Here is a 23,235-nt window from a genome sequence, read left to right as displayed (position 1 = left end):
TTAAAATAAGCATAAGAAGTCCAAGAATAATGTTCTCAAGTCTATAAAGTGACATTAAATTAGATGTGTATGCTTTCAGCACTAATCCACAATAATATACAAATACACATATATTCTAAACATTCCACATTTCATGATAAATAAGCCATAAACTTTTTGTTATAATTTCCAAACTCTCAGATGATTCTGCAGGTTCTAAATATAGTTCAAGCACAAGAATCAGTAGTAAAACATCATTAAGGTTATCCTGATTACTTGATCAATAAACCAACAAACCAACCAACAAGCTTCCCCAGAGGACTGTCAATAAGTTTTCACTGAGAAAAGAAATTCCACTCTGCAGATGGAATTCCTCTCTCTAGTCCACATGCATATGTTACTTCTCTTTATCCATCTCTTTCAAATTAAAGGCTCCAGCAAAGGACAGAATATGCCTTAAAATGGAAATAGTTAGGTGTAGAATGGATATTGCATAGTTGTTAACATAATACTTACTCTAGAAGCATATTTATTTCTCCTCCCAGGGCTTTATTCAGAATACAAAGTTCTTTTTTTTTTTTTTTTTTTTCCTGGAAAAAAAATGGGTTTATAACTGTATCTAAATTTAGGTAGCTATCTATCACACAATAAAACCCTCTCATACTTCTCAATATGTTCATTATAGTGCATGGACTATACTAATTGACTAGATGACTTGAATCTGTCATTTATCTTTCTGTACACAGTTAACTGAAACTACTCATTTTAGAAAGAATTACCACCCCAAGACACTTACCCACCAAGTCAACATTATTTCCTACAGTCTGAAATGATAACCTGCTAGTGAAATGATGAACTAACGAATGAAGTGAATGAGCAAAAGCACATCATTACACAGCTTCAGTACAACTGTTTCATTGCACTGTAGGATGGCAGAAGCCCATCACAAATTACTCCTCAAACCTAGTAAACTTAATGAGCCACTAAAAACTGAAAGGTCGTTTTCATATCTCACACTATGTACTATGTATTGCCTGACATTAGGTAGGGGGTTGTGATAAAATGTTAAATTTAGTGGATTGACTCTTTTGAACATAAATGTACTTTCATGGTCTTTTTTTCCTTCTTTTAAAAATAAAAAGAACAGAACACTGCGTGAACCAACATTGTTTGCATTAGACATTTGCAATTTAGCTTGGAGAAAGCTCCAGAAGCTAGTGAACTCCCTTTGTCCTAAATTATGTTCCAGGCTTGCCAAAGAGAAAAGAACTTGCAAAATCATTTTTCATTTCCTTTTTATGACTATCGATTGCCAAATTTGGGGAAAACCACTGAACAAACATTACTGTTTAAGATGAGACCCACAAATCACTATAGCACACTGTTCACTGAAGAACAAGGATGAGGAAGAAAAGAAAAGCAAAAGGCGGCAAAACAAGCACTGCTCACAAAATCCTATCCTGTCCCTCCAGTTCCCAATTCCCATAACACAGAAAAACCCAGGTATTTGGTCTCATAGGAAATTGCACAGAAACGCTGCTCGCTCTCTCCCTTTCTATGCCAACTCAGAGCAGACAAGCAGAAGTTGAAAATTTGTTTTATATTAATTCCTATTGCAAAGTCAAGAACCTCAATAAAATAACACTTCCCCGATCTGTGAGCATAGAACCATGAAAAACCAAACTTCTCCTCCTGCAGTGACACCCTTATTTAAAAACATTAATACAGATTTACAAGTTGAATGGACTTTGGCAGAATACAGTTTTCTATACGTACATTGAATTTTTTGCTTTTAATACATATGATAGTAAACAGCAAAATTCGACATGGATTGTTGGCATTTTCATGATGTTTAGTGCATAAAAAGCTAAATCAAAGAAAAATCCACATTATTTATATTTCCATTTCTATTTAGTTTCATTGCATTTTATACAGGTGGTAGGTGTTTTTCCCTCTAAGCCTCTCCAGCTTTCCTAGGAATAAAATTGTGTCATGTGAACAGTGTTAAGTTGCCCGTTATGCAGAGAAGAAATTAATTCTTCATCTCTGATCTCATAACACAAGTCTGCTCTACTATGAAAATATGTTAAATTCTTACACCACCTAGTCTTCTGCAACTGGAAACTGACAGACATTACAGCATCTTCCATTCTTGTGACTACCTTTGCGTGGATAATAAGACATATGAATACATTGGCAAAAAAGAAACATATATAGTCTATACAATATTTGTCTCAGACATGTTGCCAGCATGCAAAAAAAGAAACTGCTAAATAATCGAGGGAACAATTTGAAAAAAAAAGATCCAGGTAATCTGACACTTTTATAACAATTCTGTATAGTTTTTTTTCAGTCTTGCCTTTGAACCTTTGAGGAAAACATGAATAGAAATACAGGTGTCTTTCTAGTCCAGGGAGGAATGAAGATAAAGTAGCAATTTTCATGCCTTGGAGGGTAAAAGAAGGTAGATAATAGCCCTTTCTGAATTGCAAATGAAGACTATACATCTTATAAAGCGAGTGCTCCAAAAAACATGGACCCTCACAAATGTTGCAGGAGAACAATATCTACTAAAAGGTGGGGTAAATATCAGAAGCTAGTAAAAATAAAATTTAATTACTATTTAAACTTTTTAACACTTGGAATGATCAATACTGAAAGCCTAGTAAAGAAGACAGTTGAATGTCAGCCCTAGCAGGAATGCTTCTTGGTACAGATAATCAAAAGTCAAACCACAACCCCTCCCACCTAATTTTATAACATGTAAGGAGACTTCTACAGGTGTAGGAAAGCACAGGTTCCACCCATCAATAGGTTGTTCTTATTCCTGCCTCACACCTCCAAAAGCGAGGGAGTGTCTGTGTATGTCTTTGGGAACCCTGCTGCTTCTCACCTCTACTACTGTCCTTCTGTCTTGAGGCGGTCAGAACTGCAGAAGCTACAGTACACCAATACTTCTTTTTTTTTTTTTTTTTTTAAAGTAGTTGGGGTGTACTCTTATCTCCCATGCCTGAAATCCAGCACCTCTCCTCTCCCATTTCCCCTCATCCCAAATTTTTCAATTCACCTTTATGATCTTGAAAATTGGCAATAGATGTGCTACCCAAAATTGCAAACTGAGCCTTATGCAAAGTCACATATCAGTCCTCATAGAGCTCCAAAGGAGAAGCACAGATTGAAGGCAGGAACACTTTGAAGAGGCATGAGAAAGTCTGTCTGTATGCACAGACCTTGAACATTAGTCACCTGTAACCACAGCATGTTTGGAAGTAAGACCTCCAACTTTAATCCTGAGGACATGGTTCTAGACACTGAATTACAAATTTATGATTTTTTTCCAACATCTCAATTAAAAGGGGAAATAGGCAATGAGAATTAGAAAGTGTATGTCTAATCAATTTTTTGTTTTGATATATGTCGTGGTTTAACCCCAGCTGGTAACTAAGCACCATGCAGCCGCTCACTCACTCCTCCCCCATCCAGGATGGGGGAGAGAATTGGGGGGAAAAAGGTAAAACTCGTGTGTTGAGGTAAAAACAGTTTAATAGAACAGAAAAGAAGAAACTAGTAATAATTATGATGATAACAATAATAAAGTTACAATAATAATAATAATAGGATTGGAATATACAAAACAAATTATGCACAATGCAGTTGCTCACCATTCGCCGACCAATGCCCAGTTAGTTCCCGAGCAGTGATCCCTCCCAGGCCAACTCCCCCCAGTTTATATACTGGGCATGACGTCACATGGTATGGAAGACCCCGTTGGCCACTTTGGGTCGGCTGTCCTGGCTGTGTCGCCTCCCAATTTCTTGTGCCTCTCCAGCCTTCTTGCTGGCTGGGCATGAGAAGCTGAAAGAATCCTTGACTTTAGACTAAACATTACTTAGCAACAGCTGAAAACATCAGTGTGTTATCAACATTATTCTCATACTAAATCCAAAACATAGCACTATACCAGCTACTAGAAAGAAAATTAACTCTATCCCAGCTGAAACCAGGACAATATATCAGTTATGAAAGTACTTTAGTACATGCAAAACTATTACATCATTTACCAGTTATCCCTCTGCTGAAACAAAACAGAGTATTTCTCCTGTCACCACATATATTGCCATCTCTGTACTCTGTTTTATGTGTTTCCACATTTTACTCTGTTTTATCTCCAAGTCCACCTCTCCCCACAGACACCATTTTACTCGCATCGTAATTCATGCCATGGGCACTCCAATAATAAAGCACTCCAACACTGTTTCAGAATACATCGTCTCTTCGCTAGTCAGTGTTCAGATATCCCTGCTGTTCTCAAGCATACTTGTACTCTGAAGGACATTAACCTTCAGTGCTGAGAGTCACAGAATGTCTCAAGAGGTCCTTCTTTGACTGTATGGGAGAATTTGCATACAATCAAGCATCTGCACCGAAAAACTAACTGAAAATAAATGGTGTTATAGTAAGTCAGCACTAAACCAAAAATATACGACTAATGACAAATTAATGAAGGGTGGTAGCAAACCTCTCTTCAGGAGTGCCAGTACCAAAAGTGCATCTGCCTGCAATTACACATACCACAACAATCAACCTAACTGGAAAGAACCAGTCCCCAAAGTTGCCAACACTTGAAAATTCAAACCCGCTAGATTCAACATGTACAGATGGGGTTGTGGCAGTGCCTATCCATCCTTTAACTCAGCAGGACTAGGAGCCAAAATGTGCTGTTTTCTCTGACAAGGGAAAAACTGAGCTCTTGTGACAGTGTATCAATCTACCAACTCAGCCATCAATAAGATCAATGCAAAAAATAAAACACAGTACAGTGACGGATGACTACTAGCATAGTAAACCTACCACCAGAAGCAGTCAATGGGCTCTATGGACCCACAAGGGCTGTAGCTATTGCCATTAAAATACAGTGCTACAGCAGCTGTCCCATCTCACATCCCTCAGAGTACTACAAAGGGGTTTAAGTATCAATTTAACATGGGATGGTAAGAAAAAAGATTCACCTTGCACCTCTAGCAACCATTTAAACAACAGATTCTGTCATGGTAGTTTCAGAGAGATTTGAAGTACTATTTTAACATTGCTCTGTAAAGAGGTGCAATGATTAAAGAACTCAACCTGAGAAGATTAGTATAAATGTTTCAAAATAAAGACCACATGGAAGCAAACTTGAACCAAATCAGGTTACAAGTGGAGTGATTGAGTTTTATTGCCTCAGACACCAGAACCAGCCATGTTCACTCACAATCACTGAATCTTACAAATATTTATTGGGAAACCTTCAAAGCCTGAAAGTTTCCAGGTGGATTGAACAAGTTTCTTTGGACTTAGGCAAGATTGTATGAACAATTTGCTGGGGAAAAGTATTAATTGGACTTGCCAGAATTCCCTCAAATCTGTAAAATTCCCCTCTTATTTGCTCTGAATAGCATGCTGGGGACACAATCATCATAAGCCACAGTGGTAAGTGCCTACATGCAAGAGTTTAAGCCAGGAGACTCAATGTCCTCCTCCAATTCTCTTCCCTTTTACGTGAGCCTAAGGCAAATCACTCAGCTCAGTTTCTCCTGTAAGATGAGAGCAACAGGCTTTTGGAGAGCTCTGATTATTATTAAAGCAGCAAGTCATCATTATTCATTTGACAGTCTGGCTGTTTTAACTGCCCAGAAAACTCTGAGTCCCTACGCACCACATTCAGACAACTACTTAGACTTATAGCCCCCATCAGAAACTTCTCTTTGGCAAAATGTTTCTAAACCCGGGGCCTACAAGTAATGAATTCTCATCTTACCTTAATTTCTATATTTTGGCATTGCGCAGGAAAGATAAGACGCAATCAAGGCCCTCTAAATGAAGAAGAAAATACATTAAGTGTTTCAGAACACCAATGGGAGGATTTCATGCAATGTATGGCTATTATTAGAGTGCTATTTTGCTTAGCAGATCAGAGGATATAATCAGCAGATGATGCAGCCATGATTTACAGAGCACAGCCTTATTAAAGACTAATGAGATAAATGAGTTAAAATTTACATTTTGCTCCACTGATAAGGTTCATTGGTACACTTAACTCCAACACCATGGTTTGAATATTAAACCCACTTATTAATGTCTAATAAAGCTAATTATAATGCTGAGTGGCATTAAACTATAATAACCAAGCAGCATGTTAGATTCACATCCTTTAGTATTACTGTAGCTCTGAAATTAAGTGTTCTGCACCTGGAAATAAACACCTGTCGAGCTCATGCTGTGAGAAAGTACTAGCCTTCTGCACCTTTTTCCTCACCCTTCAGAAAGCCCAAAGCCATGTTCTAACAATGCAACGGGCAGGTAAACATTGCTCATTACTATGATTTCAACAGTGTCTGTCTGTCTTATTGCAGTAACAGTAAAGATTAAGCGACAAGTATTTTTGCATCTACAACATTTTTCATTACGCTTGGCATATACTCTCTAATCCCTAACAGAAAAAGCACTGAGATACTAACAAAATTAACAACAAAAGTCTGGAGACCATATTTGTTTGGGTTTACTCACCTTTTTCACTATCTTCTGTCAAAACTACACACACTACTGTAAAACACCCATCATTTACTGAAAAGGATACCAAAAATACAATTCAGCCTTACACTAACCTATATATTTTTATGCCACATCTATCTAATATGAGCACTTAAATGGACAATGATCGTTTTTAAGGATAATGTAAGAGCACAAGGGCCATAACATTCTTTCCATTTTAATCTCCTCAATGCATCTGCCCTGTGACAGCAATGGAAAGAAGGCAGGATGGGATAATTAAGTGCCAGCTATCTGTGGATCAACAGTAACCAGTGTCAGGACTTAACATGTGCCAGTCCAAAGACAATTTCTGGTAAGAGCTCCCCATCCCAACACAAGAGTGGCACCAGCTTTCCTTCCATGAGGAGAGCCATGGAAGGTACAGGACTGCACAGAAGCCATCACTACCTTTTCAAAGTAAAATATGCAAAAAGAATGACAACAAAAAGCATAAAAACACTACAGATAAAACAACTCCACTTCTTATTTGTAAGGTAATAGTTGAAAGGAAATATTCATTATGCACATAAAAAAGGCATTGCAGAACTACCAGAATTTTTTCTTCTGTGGGGAGAAGTGAAAAGGCACTTACACTATGACAATAAAAGAAACTAGCTGAGCAAATCATGTGTGAAGCATTAAATACAACTGCTTTTTGGAACACGCTTTTGTTCCTTTCAATTTATCACCCGATTTAAACATTCAGCTTGTAATACAATCCATTCCACTTTCTTCAGCCCAGCTTTAAAATACAGGCATGCCATATTTCAGCAGTGGAAGCAAGGAAATGCAGTGGAGCTCAGAAACAGAAGATTTGGTATATGGCTTGATGTGAAGCAATCCACTGCATCTCTGGTTGTAGGAATCCATGGGTATACACTGGTAACCCTAAGTCCGTGCTGTAGTCAGGCACAAAAAAAAATGAGAGCAGTCCACTTCAGTGGTAGGTTCTTGTGCCACAAAACCACCAAGCCAGATGAGCTCCACCAGACCCTTTCAGCTACTTGTAGCATGAGTTATGTCAAAAGAAACACTACCACCCCATCCACCCCCATGCTTTTCACATGGTTCCTATGGCACGCATCAGGTCCTGAAGTCATTCCTGGAAAGGAGTGTTTGTTCGAGTGCTCAGAGGATCCCTCCCAACAATCTGTCTTGAAAATGGATACTTGTGACTTTTCCTGGAAAAGCAGAACCATCAAGCTTCTTTCCCTAAGGGAAAATCCTGCCAGCCTGATCCCACAGGAGCCCCTCTCTCTACACAGGTTCTTCCCACAAAGGAGAAAGTGGGTCTGCAGTCCTTTTCCTTCAATACAGTGCAGTAGATAATGGCTTTTCCCAAGCCATTTTATGAGTATGGTTTGTTTACTAAAAGAATAATCAGAGAAGCTGCTCCAATTACTCTTTCAACTATGCTAATACTTGGTAGGTATTCTGAATCTAAATGCTTCAATACTTTTCTGCATCTATAAACAACAGATGCATCTAAAGCATATTATATTTTTAAAAGAGACACAGCCAGCAGCACAGTATTCCCACAGGCAGCCTTGTCAGGAAAAGATATAAGTGGTAAATAATTAATTTTCCTAGGTTAACTTGAATTCCAGACGAGCATTTGTGAGCAACAGTGCCATGGAAAGGCAACTAACAACTCTAGTTTGTATTCCTGTCCAGTAGGCAGTTTTACCCTACCTGCAAGCACTGACAGCAAAAGTTTTATCATCTCAGAGATAGGAAAAATAAAGAACACTTATGCAAGTCCAACAAAGACTCTTCTGTGAAATACAAAGAACTCGGAAGTCTGTGCCTGGCTACTGCTGTATTTTTTTATTATTTCCTTTTTTGACAGTTAATAGGCCAAACACAGATAGGTGCTGAGCACTGCTGTCAGACTGCAGCACACAGAACCCTCCAGTATCATCTACCCTACAAATAATTAACGACATCGTTCCCTGCTTACTATGCTTTTTTTCCTCCTGCATTACAGATGTTTGGCAGGAAGGTTGGGAACAATTCTAAACATGTGGGGGAGCACATTCCAATCCAATCTTCTTTTCAACACTGATCTTAAATTTAGCAGTTTAGCAAGTAAAGATTTAAAACAGTGCATAAAATCTTACAAATAGTACTGGTGTACATTCAGTATTTGTTGCCTCAAAAGTGCTGGCAGATCATGACAGAGAAAGAATAGTTCATACAATCAGGAATAAGCTGGCTTTTGAGACAAGACTTTGCAGAAGATAGTTCCTTTTCCCTGGAAATGCCCCGCAAAAATGGACTAGAAAACTACATAAACATCTAAGCAACAAACTTCATTAACATATTGCTTATGCATTAATTTTCTGACAAATTAGGGGTTTCTTAAGTAATTCTATACCTGGTGATACCCATAAAGGGGACGGAAGAGCCTCTCACGCTTAGCGTCATTTTCAAGCCATGGAACTAGATCTAATACCACAGGAATTTTTCTTCCAAGTCTGATTTTATTTCTTGTAGAAATAGAACTTGACTCTGTGACCAAGAGCAAAGTTGATGGACCTCAAGATCCTATTTCCTTTCATTTCAGTCAGCTGAATTTTTAGAGGATCAGAATAGTTATATATTTCTTTATAACAGAGCTGCATTACAACCATGATAAAGAAATGGGAGAAATGTTCTGCTCTGTTCATTACAATCAATAGATTATGTAGCTCAGTCAGAAAGCAGAAGGAATTATGAAAAAAGAAAGTAATCTTTAAACTATTAATATTTCCAGAACAACTTTTCTTTCAGATACACAGACTCCCACCTCCCAAACACAGCTAATAATGTCAGAAGCCCTGAGATTCATATGGTCAGAATGACTAATATTTACATTAAGCAAATGTATTGCCATAGTAACATAGACACCACAGAGCTATCTACCTGCCACAGCTCACTAAATTATTTAGCATGCCAATACTACAGTGACACTGTGTAAATGATCACATTCATTAAGAGCAGAGTATGTGCTGAAATACTGAATGTTAGACAGCTATATTTATTGCCATGGAAAAAAAAACAGCACCAGTATTGAAAAAAAAGCAGAGAAGCATAGAGGAAGGCTACAGCCTGTAGCAGAGCAACGCACCTTAAAAAGTTTCATTTAAAAAACATGTCCACATCCCCATCCCTGTGCAAAGCAGGATAAACTGTAATCCCACTTATGGAACATAAGGCTGACCTGCTGCAGCCAGAACAAAATGAGATATTAGTTACTTCCCACATTACATTTTTGGGATAGTCATTAAATTCATTTAACATGCATCTTACATTCCCAAAATAGTATTCTATATTGTGGGATTATAAAGCTAGTGCACATGAAATATTCAGAAGTAACTATGACACTCCGAAATCTGCAGTTCTTCAACAGTCAACATATTTACAGTTAGGAGAGAGGTGCAATATTCTGGGTGACGTTTGCCACATCCTCCAAGTGGTAGATGATGGCAAGGATCCAACTGGTTTGTGTAAATCGCTATCCTCAATCTGAGTTAAAGCAGTTTGGAAACCTCAAGCACTTCCTGCACTACGGATATTTTCCCCTCATCATGTGCAACGGCAGAATCAATGACAGGTCAAGAAAATGAAGGGACAGCTTAAGTCAGCTCTTGCGACCAGATGGATTTCTTCCTAATTTTTGACAGCTATAGCCACTTTTTTTGTTGGACACAAATCATGTTTTTTCACATCTGTCGTGGTTTCAGCCCAGCCGGTAACAAAGGACCACGCGGCCGCTCGCTCACTCCTCCCGCCCCCCTCCGGTGGGATGGGGGGGAAGACGGGGGAGAGGAAAAAAAACAAACCTGGAACCTCGAGGGTTGAGATAAAGGCAGTTTACTGGAACAACACAAAGAAATTGCAACAACAACAACGGTACTAATGAAAAAGTATACAAAAAGAGCGATGCACAGTGCAACTGCTCACCACCCGGGACCTGACGCTCTGCCACTTCCCCCACCGAAAAGAAGAGCACGCCCCCCGGCCCGCTCCCCCTTTATATATTGAGCATGATGTCACATGGTATGGAATAGCTCCTTGGCCAGTTCAGGTCAGCTGCCCCGGCTATGCCCCCCACCTCCCAGGTTCCTGTAAAAAAAAATTAACTCTATCCCAGCTGAACCCAGGACATTATCCACCCCTTATTCTATACCATCTACATCATGCCCAGATCTTACATTTTCCAATCGACCACTACCACTTCCTTGTCTTATATATATAAGTATATGGACTTGCGTCCGTCCCCGTCGCCCCCCCGCACACACACACACACGCAAATGGTATTCCTTTAGCGTATGGGCTATCCCTCTAATGTGTCCATTGATTTTATTTAGTCCATGACTTTGGGGCTCCATCTGTTGTAACAGTTCTTCAGGATAAGAGAGATGGTGTGAGATGGTGGGTTGTTGTATGCTGCCTCTGGAACTTGTGGCTAGTACATTTGGTGCAACTCACGCCCTTAGTCTGCAGGTCGAAGATGTTGATCTTGAGGAAATTGCTGGGTGTCAGTTCAAGTTCTGTCGCTGTTGTACTTGGCTTAGTTTCAAAGTCCATCCCGCAGTCATTTGGGTAATTCTTACAGTAATACCCTTGATATGGCATATAGACACTATAGATACAATGACATGCATTGGCAGGGTATTTAGCAGTTAGGTATCATACAGCCCAATTCACTGGCTATTCTCTCCCAAAATCAAATCTCCCTGAGGTACACATCGAACTTCCCCATCCTTCTGCATCACCCACCAGGTGTACCCAGGTCCCTGAGCAAAAACAACCCCTTGAATGGGTTTGCCTCTGTTTGAGGGAGGACTAACCCAGACTGTCTTTCCTAACATACTCCTCATGCGCACTACAGGGACTTTATCGCCTTCTACAGTATGTGGAAGTCTTGGTTGGGCGGGGCCAGCCCGATTGGCGGATCCTCTAGTATTAACTAACCAGGTGGCTTTTGTTAAATGTGTATCCCAATGTTTGAAAGTCCCACCCCCCATCGCTCTCAATGTAGTTTTCAGCAGTCCGTTGTATCGTTCGATTTTTCCGGAGGCCGGTGCGTGATAAGGGATGTGATATACCCACTCAATGCCGTGTTCTTTGGCCCAGGTGTCTACGAGGTTGTTTCGGAAGTGAGTCCCGTTGTCCGACTCGATTCTTTCTGGGGTGCCGTGTTGCCATAAAATTTTCTCTTCAAGGCCCAGGATGGTGTTCTGGGCAGTGGCATGGGACACAGGGTATGTTTCCAGCCATCCAGTGGTTGCTTCCACCATTGTAAGCACATGGCACTTGCCTTGGCGTGTTCGTGGGAGTGTGATATAGTCAATCTGCCAGGCCTCCCACTGTTTATATTTCAGCCATCGCCCCCCATGCGACAGGGGTTTTTGCCGCTTGGCTTGCTTAATTGCGGCACATGTTTCACATTCGTGGATGACCTGTGCGATAGTGTCCACGGTCAAGTCCACCCCTCGATCTCGAGCCCATCTATATGTTGCATCTCTCCCCTGATGGCCTGAGGTATCGTGGGCCCACTGAGCCATAAATAGCTCACCCCTACGTTGCCAGTCCAGGTCCACCTGAGACACTTCAATCTTGGCGGCCTGATCTGCCTGCTGATTGTTTTGATGTTCTTCAGTGGCCCGACTCTTGGGTACATGAGCATCTACGTGACGTACTTTTACCACTAGCTTCTCTATCCGAACAGCGATATCTTGCCACAGTGCGGCAGCCCAAATGGGTTTACCTCTGCGTTGCCAGTTGCCCTTCTTCCATTGCTGTAGCCACCCCCATAGGGCATTTGCCACCATCCATGAGTCAGTATAGAGATAGAGCACTGGCCACTTTTCTCTTTCAGCAATATCTAATGCTAGCTGGATGGCTTTCACCTCTGCAAACTGACTCAATTCACCTTCTCCTTCAGCAGTTTCTGCAACTAGTCGTGTAGGACTCCATACAGCAGCCTTCCACCTCCGATGTTTTCCCACGATGCGACAGGACCCATCAGTGAACAGGGCATATTGCCTCTCATTTTCTGGCAGTTTATTATACAGCGGGGCCTCTTCAGCCCGTGTCACCTCCTCCTCTGGCAACATTCCAAAGTCTTTGTCTTCTGGCCAGTCCGTGATCACTTCTAAAATTCCTGGGCGACTGGGGTTTCCTATGCGAGCCCGTTGTGTGATCAGTGCAATCCACTTACTCCACGTGGCATCAGTCGCGTGATGTGTAGAGGAAACCTTCCCTTTGAACATCCAGCCCAGCACTGGCAGTCGGGGTGCTGAGAAGAGCTGCGTTTCAGTACCAACCACTTCTGAAGCGGCTCGAACTCCTTCATATGCTGCCAATATCTCTTTTTCAGTTGGAGTATAGCGAGCCTCGGATCCTCGATATCCCCAACTCCAAAACCCCAGGGGTCGGCCTCGGGTCTCTCCAGGTGCTTTCTGCCAAAGGCTCCAGGTACGGCCATTCTCCCCAGCTGCAGTGTAGAGCACATTTTTAACATCTGGTCCTGTCCGGACTGGCCCAAGAGCTACTGCATGAACAATCTCCCGCTTAATTTGTTCAAAGGCTTGTCGTTGCTCAGGCCCCCATTTAAAATCATTCTTCTTCCGGGTAACTTGGTAGAGAGGACTTACAATTTGACTGTAATTTGGAATATGCATTCTCCAAAAGCCCACAACACCTAAGAAAGCCTGTGTTTCCTTTTTATTAGTCGGTGAGGACATAGCTGCTATTTTGTTGATCACGTCCGCAGGGATCTGACGACGCCCGTCTTGCCATTTTACTCCTAAGAACTGGATCTCCTGCGCAGGTCCCTTGACCTTACTTTCTTTTATGGCAAAGCCAGCCTTCAAAAGGATTTGGATTATTTTCTTCCCTTTCTCAAAAACTTCTTCTGCCGTGCTGCCCCATATGATGATGTCATCAATGTATTGCAGGTGCTCTGGAGCTTCACCTTTTTCTAGTGCAGTCTGGATCAGTCCATGGCAAATAGTGGGGCTGTGTTTCCACCCCTGGGGCAGTCGATTCCAGGTGTACTGGACACCCCTCCAAGTGAAAGCAAACTGTGGCCTGCACTCCGCTGCCAAAGGAATGGAGAAAAATGCATTAGCAATGTCAGTTGTGGCATACCACTTAGCTGTCTTTGATTCCAGTTCATATTGAAGTTCTAACATATCTGGCACAGCAGCGCTCAGCGGTGGCGTGACTTCATTCAGCCCACGATAATCTACTGTTAGTCTCCAATCCCCATTAGATTTCCGCACGGGCCATATGGGACTATTAAAGGGTGAGTGAGTCTTGCTGATCACTCCTTGGCTCTCCAATTGGCAAATCAGCTTATGGATGGGGATCAGGGAGTCTCAGTTGGTGCGATATTGCCGCCGGTGCACCGTCGTGGTAGCAATTGGCACCTGTTGTTCTTCAACCTTCAGCAACCCCACAACCGAAGGGTCTTGGGAGAGACCAGGCAGGGTAGACAGCTGTTCAATCTCCTCCGTCTCCAATGCAGCTATACCAAAGGCCCAACGGTACCCTTTTGGGTCCTTGAAATACCCCCTTCTGATGTAATCTATACCAAGGATGCACGGGGCCTCTGGGCCAGTTGCAATGGGGTGTTTATGCCACTCATTCCCGGTTAGACTCATTTCGGCTTCCAAGACGGTTAGCTCTTGGGATCCCCCTGTCACACCAGAGATACAGATGGGTTCTGCCCCTTTATAACTTGATGGCATTAGGGTACATTGTGCACCAGTGTCTACTAGAGCCTTATATTCCTGTGGGTCTGACGTGCCAGGCCATCGAATCCACACTGTCCAGTAGACTCGGTTGTCCCTCTCCTCCACCTGGCTGGAGGCAGGGCCCCTCTAATCCTGGTTAGAATATCTGTTACCCACTTTTTGCACATGTGAATCAGAAGTCCCTTCAAGAGGATCAGAAATGAGATCGGCCCATCTACTGCGCCCGGGGGACTGCTCACGGGAAACTGGAGCAGCAGTTTTCCAAGAAGAATCTTCTTTTCTGGTTGCTTTTTCTCGCAACTCCCGTGCCCGTGAATCCAAGACTGAGGTAGGTTTTCCATCCCACTTCCTCATGTCCTCTCCATGGTCACGCAGGCAAAACCACAGGTTAGCCCGTTGTGTGTACTTTCTCTCTCCTCTCTCTTGGGCAGAGGAACGCTTACTCCCAATAACTGCAATGCGGGCCTGTACAGGTGAGGAGGAGGACATATCTACTTTGAATTGCTGGAACTCTCGGGACAATTCCTCTACAGCTGAGACACAGGCCCGTAGGGAGGAAGAGAGACTTCCTTCATATTGCCGGAGTTGGACAGCCAATTCATCCACCGTTTGTCCACAGCCTTCTTTCCAGGACATTACTGCCAATGAGTTGGCATAGGTTGGTGGTGCACTTCGTAGAAACTTCCGCCGCATCGGTTGTGTGCATTGGACTTCATCTGGATCTGTGGGTGACTGCGCATTTTCTGGATCATTATAAATCACCTCCAGCACGGCTAATTCCCTCAGGTACTGGATACCTCTCTCCATGGTGGTCCACTTGCCTTGGTGACATTTAACTTCATCCCTGAAAGGGTATCTTTCCTTTACACCTAACAGAAGTCACCTCCAGAGGCTGAGGACTTGTGTTTTTCTCCCAATCGCCTTGTCGATACCCCCTTCTCTAGACAGAGATCCCAACTGCTTGGCTTCCTTACCCTCTAATTCCACACTACTAGCCCCATTATCCCAGCATCGGAGCAGCCAGGTAACAATGTGCTCACCTGGGTGGCGGCTAAAATCTTTTCGCATGTCACGCAACTCACTCAGGGATAGAGATCGGGTAATTATTTCAGGTTCTGCCTCTTCCTCCTGTTCTCGCGATGACCCTGGTTCATCTTCATCTCTCACTGAGCGAACTGATTTCTTTGTGTGTTTCTTTTTCTGTACAGGGGCGACTGATACTGGCACAGGTTGGTTCTCTGGTTTAGTGGCAGTATCTGTCACCGGGGTAGGGTTAGCCACGGTGCATGTTGTCGGGGTTGGGGTAGCCACGGTGCGTGTTGTCTTGTTTTCCATCTTTTCCCCCTTTTCCCCCTGGGGGTGCTGCATAGTATCAAGCAGGGTTTGGTAGATACCGGCCAGGGCCCAGCACAGTGTAGTGAGTTGTGTGTCTCTGGGATAGCCACAGCATTTTCCTTTCAAAAATTCTATCACTTCATGAGGGTTCTGCAGTTGTTCGGGAGTGAACTTCCAAGTCACTGGAGGTGAGAAGTTCTCTAGATACCTGCCCACATCCTCCCACATGCCATGCCACCCATAAATATCCAGCTTTGGGACAGATCTCTGGGTGGTACTCTTAAAGAGCCTCTTTGTAGCCCTAGACAAGACCTGAAACATAGTCAGGAGGCATAGCACTAACAGCACACAGGCTTGCGCATCCCAAGGATATTCAAAATTCTCAAAAACTGTTGTAATTAGTTGGAAAGAGAAAAAGGAGGGGAACGGATGGGGGGAAGTATCCCCCCCTAACTTCCCCATGGGTTGGGTGTAATTACCAATAAAATCCGACAGAAGGTGCCCAAAGTCTGGAAATTATATCACTGCCTCATACAGATAACAGCTTAACCTCATGACCAGTGATGTAATCATTTCACAAGTCGACATTGCCCAGTACAGCAAAATGATAATCCCAATCACTCTCCCAGAGATGAGATACGCAACTACAGGCAATACATAAAGCATATAAGAACTTACAAAACGCCACCATGTAAACAGCTGAATCAACATTGTGACTAACATCTATTTATCTAGTATAAGAAATGCGTATGACAAATTTGTTTCAACACACTCTGGCCAGATCTGTCGTTATCTCAACCCTTCGTGGCCCCACGTTGGGTGCCAAAAAAAGACTGTCGTGGTTTCAGCCCAGCCGGTAACAAAGGACCACGCGGCCGCTCGCTCACTCCTCCCGCCCCCCTCCGGTGGGATGGGGGGGAAGACGGGGGAGAGGAAAAAAAACAAACCTGGAACCTCGAGGGTTGAGATAAAGGCAGTTTACTGGAACAACACAAAGAAATTGCAACAACAACAACGGTACTAATGAAAAAGTATACAAAAAGAGTGATGCACAGTGCAACTGCTCACCACCCGGGACCCGACGCTCTGCCACTTCCCCCACCGAAAAGAAGAGCACAGCCCCCCGGCCTGCTCCCCCTTTATATACTGAGCATGATGTCACATGCTATGGAATAGCTCCTTGGCCAGTTCAGGTCAGCTGCCCCGGCTATGCCCCCCACCTCCCAGGTTCCTGTAAAAAAAAATTAACTCTATCCCAGCTGAACCCAGGACAACATCTCTCTTTGAACTCAAAACAACCAAGAGGAAGCCAAAGAGTCATAGCACAAAGATCCAGGCACAAAACTAACCCAGCCCAGCTCTAACCAACTCCTGTTCTCTCTGATCTTTTTAATTCTTCATAGGCTCAATTTGCAGAATTTCAATGCAAGAGAAAGCTTTAAATAATTTCATCTATTAAATTTTTATGGAAAATAAGTCTGGCATACACCCTTCTCCACCCTCATGTTTGTATTATTATTCACCTGCATGGAAATGCCACAAAGTCTTAACGACATTTTTATAGTACTAGCAATAATGAAATCTAACCTCAAAACAATAGATTACTATAACACAGACTCATGTAGAATGGAGATCATGAGAGACCAGCTTTTCAAAATATCGCAGTGTTTGGGCCATGTTGCTCTCCAGAAAGAATATTGCTTAGATAGCAAGAGTCTGCTTTTCTTAAGCAAGTTATTTTACCTAAGAATTATTCAAGAACTGACTTGATCCTCCGCAGGAGAAGGTCAGGAAAGTATGGAGAACAGCACCATGGTTTGAAAGCAGTTTTAGAAAGTAGTCTTATGAGACCTATCGATAAAATCCAGATTACTTTCCACTCTCTACTAAGTATTTTAGATGTTCGGAATATATTCTGTACTATAAGACAATGTGATGTGCATAATTTATTGTTTTTAACTCATTCAAACAAGGAGTGACATTGCATATCTCACTATCACATAAAAGAAATCCTCCCTTGATGCTCCATCTGCATAGCCTCAATCTTTCCCTCCATTCACCAGCTGAATCTTATTTCTGAGATAAAACAAAGATACTCACACCAAAGTAATAATGAGACTTCCTCTTTGCCAGATAATTTAAAAAAAACCAACCAAACAAACCCAAAACCAAAAAAACCCACCACAACAAAACACCACAAATTTTTCATTCCATTATCTTTTGAAGACGACACTAATAAAAGCATCATTTTGAAACATGCTGTTGACAATCAGCTTGATTATGCTCATCATCTCAAAGATCCTCTCTCCTTCTGGTATCTGCTAGAGCAACCACGTCTAAAAATATACATTTTTTCAGTAGACAATATAAACAATTCATGCAGTTTAGTAACTTCTCGTATCCAAGAAGTAGACAGAACTATACTTAGTGGCATATCATACTGGACCAATCTGTGCTTACAATTTTGCTGAGCTCCTGACAATTCTTGCAGCTGAGAACGTAAGATTTGGCACTTTGAATTAACTAAAGCATCTTCCAATGCTAGCTAGAACATCAGCATTACTGTTACTAGTAATTTTAGCCAAGCTTCTTGCTATCCTGTATTTATTGCAGGAGCTTAATCTGCAAGATTGCCATAATCAGACAAGAGGTATCAAGGGGGTTGAATGATTTGAAGTAAGAGAAATTAAAAACCAAACCAAAACAAAAGCTTGAGCTGACAGTTCTCTACTATGGGAACAGTGTAGGAATTGGGTATCTTTACCTCTATGTTCTGTAATTCCTCTGAAGCAGTACTATAGAAATGTAATTCAGGATCAAAACAGAATTCTGAAAGCTATGCACAGTACAACTACAGAAAGACAAAAGTATCCATAAAAAGCCATACTTAGCCATGACTATAGAGACAGCTTCCCAATATTCAGACTAGAGAGGGCTGCCTCAAATACTGGTATTGGACAGCACAGGGACCATGAAGAACACCAAAAAGTTGACTGCTTATGGAAGTAAGTTCATCTTCCAAAAGTACTTAGGCACTGAACTTCTTACAGAGTCTCCACTCAGTACCCTGTTTGAATTATAGAATCATTTAGGTTGGAAAAGCGTTAACCTAACGCTGCCAAGTCCACCACTAAACCATGTCCCTAAGTGCCACATCTACAGGTCCTTTAAACACCTCCAGGGATGGTGACTCAACCACTTCCCCAGGCAGTCTATTCCAATGCTTGATAACCCCTTCCATGAAGAAATTTTTCCTAATATCCAATCTAAACCTCCCCTGGCACAACTTAAGGCCATTTCCTCTCATCCTATTGATGTATTTAAGACACCTTAAAAAGGCCGTGAAGGTCTTGTGAAACAGGATACCCTTTGTATAAACAATGCATGCCTTGCTAACAACTGTGCCCCTGAAGAACTAAAAGACTGATAAGAAGGGAATATCCTACCCCAGGAGGTGCCAAAAACTGAATCATTGCCAATAGGCACGAAGTCAGCAAAGATCTTTCGTAACTGGAGGAAAGGTAAAGGCAGCAGGGGGAGATCAGGACCACCGACTCAATTCAAGACCAAAAAGACTTATTCCCCACTCTCCCTGAGCATGCACTGTAGAATAAAAGAACACTACCTTTAATTCAAAGTGGGGAAAACTAAATATGTAAAACTAAACTGTATAAATTGCTTGCCCGTTTAGGCATAAGGTGTGCTAGCTTTGTGAATTACCACCTAGCCCCCTTCTTTACACAAACATGAATAAAATACCTCTGCTCTGCGTGTGTATTGGTGTCTTGCACACTGGGTAAACGACCACACTTTTGGGACAACGCTATCAGTTGTTACTTGGGAAAAGAGACCAACACCCACCTCACTACAACCTCCTTTCAGGTAGTTGTAGAAAGCGATATGGTCTCCCCTCTGCCTCCTTTTCTCCAGGCTAAACAACCCCACTTCCCTCAGCCACTCCTTGTAGGGCTTGATCTCTAGACCCTCCATCAGCTTTGTTGCTCTTCTTTGGACACACTCCAGCACCTCAATGTCTTTCTTGTAGTGACAGGCCCAAAACCGAACACAGTATTCAAGGTGCAGCTTCACCAGTGCCCAGTACAGGGAGACTATTGCTTCCCTAGTCCTGCTGGCCACGCTATTTCTGATACAAGCCAGGACGTTATTGGCCTTCTTGGCCACCTGGGCACACTGCAGGCTCATATTCAGCCAGCTGCTGACCAACATCCCCGGGTCCTTTTCCGCTGGGCAGCTTTCCAGCCACTCTTGCCCAAGCCTGTAGCGCTGCATGGGGTTGTTGTGACCCAAGTGCAGGACCCATCACTAAGCCTTGTGGAACCTCATACAATTGGCCTCGGTGGCCCATCGATCCAGCCTGTCCAGATCCCTCTGTAGACCCTCCCTACCCTCAAGCAGATCACCACTCCTGCCCAACTTGGTGTTGTCTGCAACCTTACTGAGGGTGCAGTACTCCATCCCCTCATCCAGATCATTGATGAAGATGTTAAACAGAACTGGCCCCAGTAATGAGCCCTGGGGAACACCACTTGTGACCGGGTGCCTCCAACTGGATTAACTCCATTCACCACCACTCTTTGGGCCTGGCCATCCAGCCAGGTTTTTTGGTTTGGGTTTTTTTGAGATGAGTTTAACAGAATGTCTGATGGTTTTAGAGAAATATCTTAATCTGTGAAAGATGAATACTGCTGATAGGACTGTCAAAATATAAATTGATCAGATGAGAAGCAACTGACTAGTGGACTAATTAGCAGCAAGGAATAGAATTATGCAAAGCCTCAAAATTCCAGGCAGAGGTATCAATTACATTTACATGTTACAAATCACCTTACTGATAAAGTGCAAGCTGGAAGTAGGAAGTCACCTTCAAGTATTCAGCATCTGTCCTGGTTTCAGCTGGGATATAGTTAACTGTCTTCCTAGTAGCTGGTACAGTGCTATGTTTTGAGTTCAGTATGTGAAGAATGTTGATAACACTGATGTTTTCAGTTCTTGCTCAGTAGTGTTTAGACTATAGTCAAGGATTTTTTCAGCTTCTCATGCCCAGCCAGGGCACCTGACCCAAACTGGCCAACAGTGTATTCCATACCATGTGACGTCCCATCTAGTTTAGTAACTGGGAAGTAGGGGGCAGGGATTCGCCGCTCAGGGACTGGCTGGGTGTCGGTCGGCAGGTGGTGAGCAATTACCCTGCACATCGTTTGTACATTCCAATCCTTTTATTACTACTGTTGTCATTTTATTAGTGTTATTATCATTATTAGTTTCTTCTTTTCTGTTCTATTAAATCGTTCTTATCTCAACCCAGGAGTTTTACTTCTTTTCCTGATTTTCTCCCCCATCCCACTGGATGGGGGGGGAGTGAGTGAGTGGCTGCATGGTGCTTAGTTGCTGGCTGGGGTTAAACCACGACAGCATCTTAAAGCACATTTGCAATGGAGCTCGTGGGGATATCTGCTCGGTTCATTGGAGTAATTTAAAATGTGCACTAATACTTGAAATGTTTCTATGACAATTGAGCACTTAACTAAAGTGGATGAGATGAGCCTTTGACAATTCTAGATAAGAAACACTAAGCAATTAAGAGAGGTATCCAAACATTAACTTTAAATTCCACTTAGGGTGAATTTTCTCCTGCAACTTTTATCTTTCAAGCTTATAACTGAAAGCACTAGAAAAGTCAATCCTGCTACATAAACCACAATTAATTGTAAACAGAAAACCTCTATTTTGTTTTCAAGCCAACAGTGAGTAGATGAACCCAAAAAGTAACAACAATCCACAGGAATACTGACTTAATTTTATTAGATTTGGCTCAGCACCGTTACTACTGGATCCAAACTGTCTCCTGCAGAACAATTCAAGTAACAGCAATGCAAAACGCTCTGCTCCAACAGGAGTGCTTTACAGATCAGGTGTAATACCATTCCCAAACCAAGTCCATGTTTTTGCATGGTGCTATATTATGCTATAACAAATCTTCTCAAAACCTAATATTAAGCAAGCTTTACATGATATCGGCTTACATACAACAGAACAAGAACTAATTATGACCACAGATGAAGCTCAGCTGACTTCAGGCAGAATGGACATCTCTGTGCTGAGCATGCCAGTGCTTCCCATTCCAGGAACACATGTCCAAAGTGGTTCTGTACAGCAAAAGTTTATTAATTTTGGTTCTGTTCAGGCAAAACTGGTTGTACCATTACCAGAGACAAACCGACTTTGGAAACATTAAAGCTGGATTTGCTGTAGTGCTGTGCTATGCCATGCTAACTCCAACATACCTAAGCTATTTTTGGATCTACAGTGTGGTTAGTCCACTGTCCAGGTAATCTGCCGACACATAATTGTGAGTTGACATTATACACGTATGGTCAATATTGATTACAAAAATTTTGCCAGTGTAAATTATGAAATTATATAACCAGATATAAACCATACTGCACAATAAGCAAGATTTCTTTTAGTCTTCCCCAGTGATCCAATATAACTGCTGCTTGAATTCCCTTAACAGTACACAGAGTAGCAGGTTCAGAAGAAAAGCAAGTATGAAATTTCAGTATCGCTTACTTTGAAAGACGACTTTATAGAAAAATGCTTTTATTGTATAAAAGATTACTCAAATCAGAATATTTTTTTACTCTGTATATACAACAAAATCTGACCCACAATAAGGGGTTTTGCATGTAATTTTAAATAGACCTATCATGCACATTCACAGGTAAATTAAGTTGGATAGCTAAAAACTCGTACATGTACCCAATTTTCATTTCTGGATGACCTAACCTGTTCTGTGTCAGCAAGACAAATTTAAGCCTGCAGTGCATTACTGGGTAGTCCTCTACTACAGGTGTATATGCATGCATGTGCACACATGTGCTAACTGCGCCACATTTGGACAACTCAGTATCCTGAGAATAAGAACAAAAAATCCCAAATCATCATTTCTCTGGCTCATTTAATTTTAAAAGTCAGAATAAAGCAGGTATAGGAACTGAATGGCAGCTCTACTGCAGTTTCACATATTAAGATTAACAAGCAGCAAGTAGGCTACCTGACAAGGACATAATTGGCATTAAAGGCAACAGCAGCACATCTAATTTCCGGTGCTACAGTCACTATCTCAAGGGTGTTTTGTTAACACCGAAGCATCAATGACTGTACAAACAGAGTATCTTACATCAATGTTTTTACTTTTAACATATTAAAGAATCTTGTGGTGCATTTTGTTACTTTCTCATGCATTATTCTGATACAAGGCTTGGCCTCACCCAGTGTGACATGTCCTGTTCAGTTTAATGGCAACTTGATTCCCCATTCTTAAAGTGAAATAGAAAAACTATAAAAGGTTCATTTTTATTATTATTTGTTACTATTGCCCTTCCTTCCAGGCTCCCCCTTTAATCCCAGTTTTTAAAGGGAAACTCTCGAACACTAAAGCCCTGCAGCAACCTGATAAACCAACAAAGAAAAGGCAACCACATGCTTAACACAGTCATCAAACTGATGTAGAACCTCCATGCTTGCGGAAGTGAACATGTTTAAATGCCTTGCTGGACCAAGGCCAGCTCAGCACTTTGCA

At 42.0% G+C, this 23,235-nt stretch overlaps 1 protein-coding gene across 5 annotated transcripts in view; it reads right to left on the bottom strand.

Annotated features, from left to right (window-relative positions):
• The window catches only part of FHIP1A (FHF complex subunit HOOK interacting protein 1A), a 104,318-nt gene that overhangs the window by 50,472 nt on the left and 30,611 nt on the right, over nucleotides 1-23,235 (bottom strand). The window contains exon 1 of one of the 5 annotated variants that reach the window (XM_069785184.1): nucleotides 5,777-5,833. The exons of 3 other annotated variants lie outside the window; for them this stretch is intronic. The gene's annotated coding sequence lies outside the window, so the exon portion shown is untranslated. Of the gene's footprint in view, nucleotides 1-495; nucleotides 698-5,776; nucleotides 5,834-23,235 lie in introns of those variants that run through there. One more of the 5 variants, XM_069785176.1, reaches the window with a different exon arrangement.

This window comes from Haliaeetus albicilla, chromosome 1, assembly GCF_947461875.1.
Source record: "Haliaeetus albicilla chromosome 1, bHalAlb1.1, whole genome shotgun sequence".
Taxonomy (NCBI): Eukaryota; Metazoa; Chordata; class Aves; order Accipitriformes; family Accipitridae; genus Haliaeetus; species Haliaeetus albicilla.
This window is presented reverse-complemented; position numbering and strand designations above follow the sequence as displayed.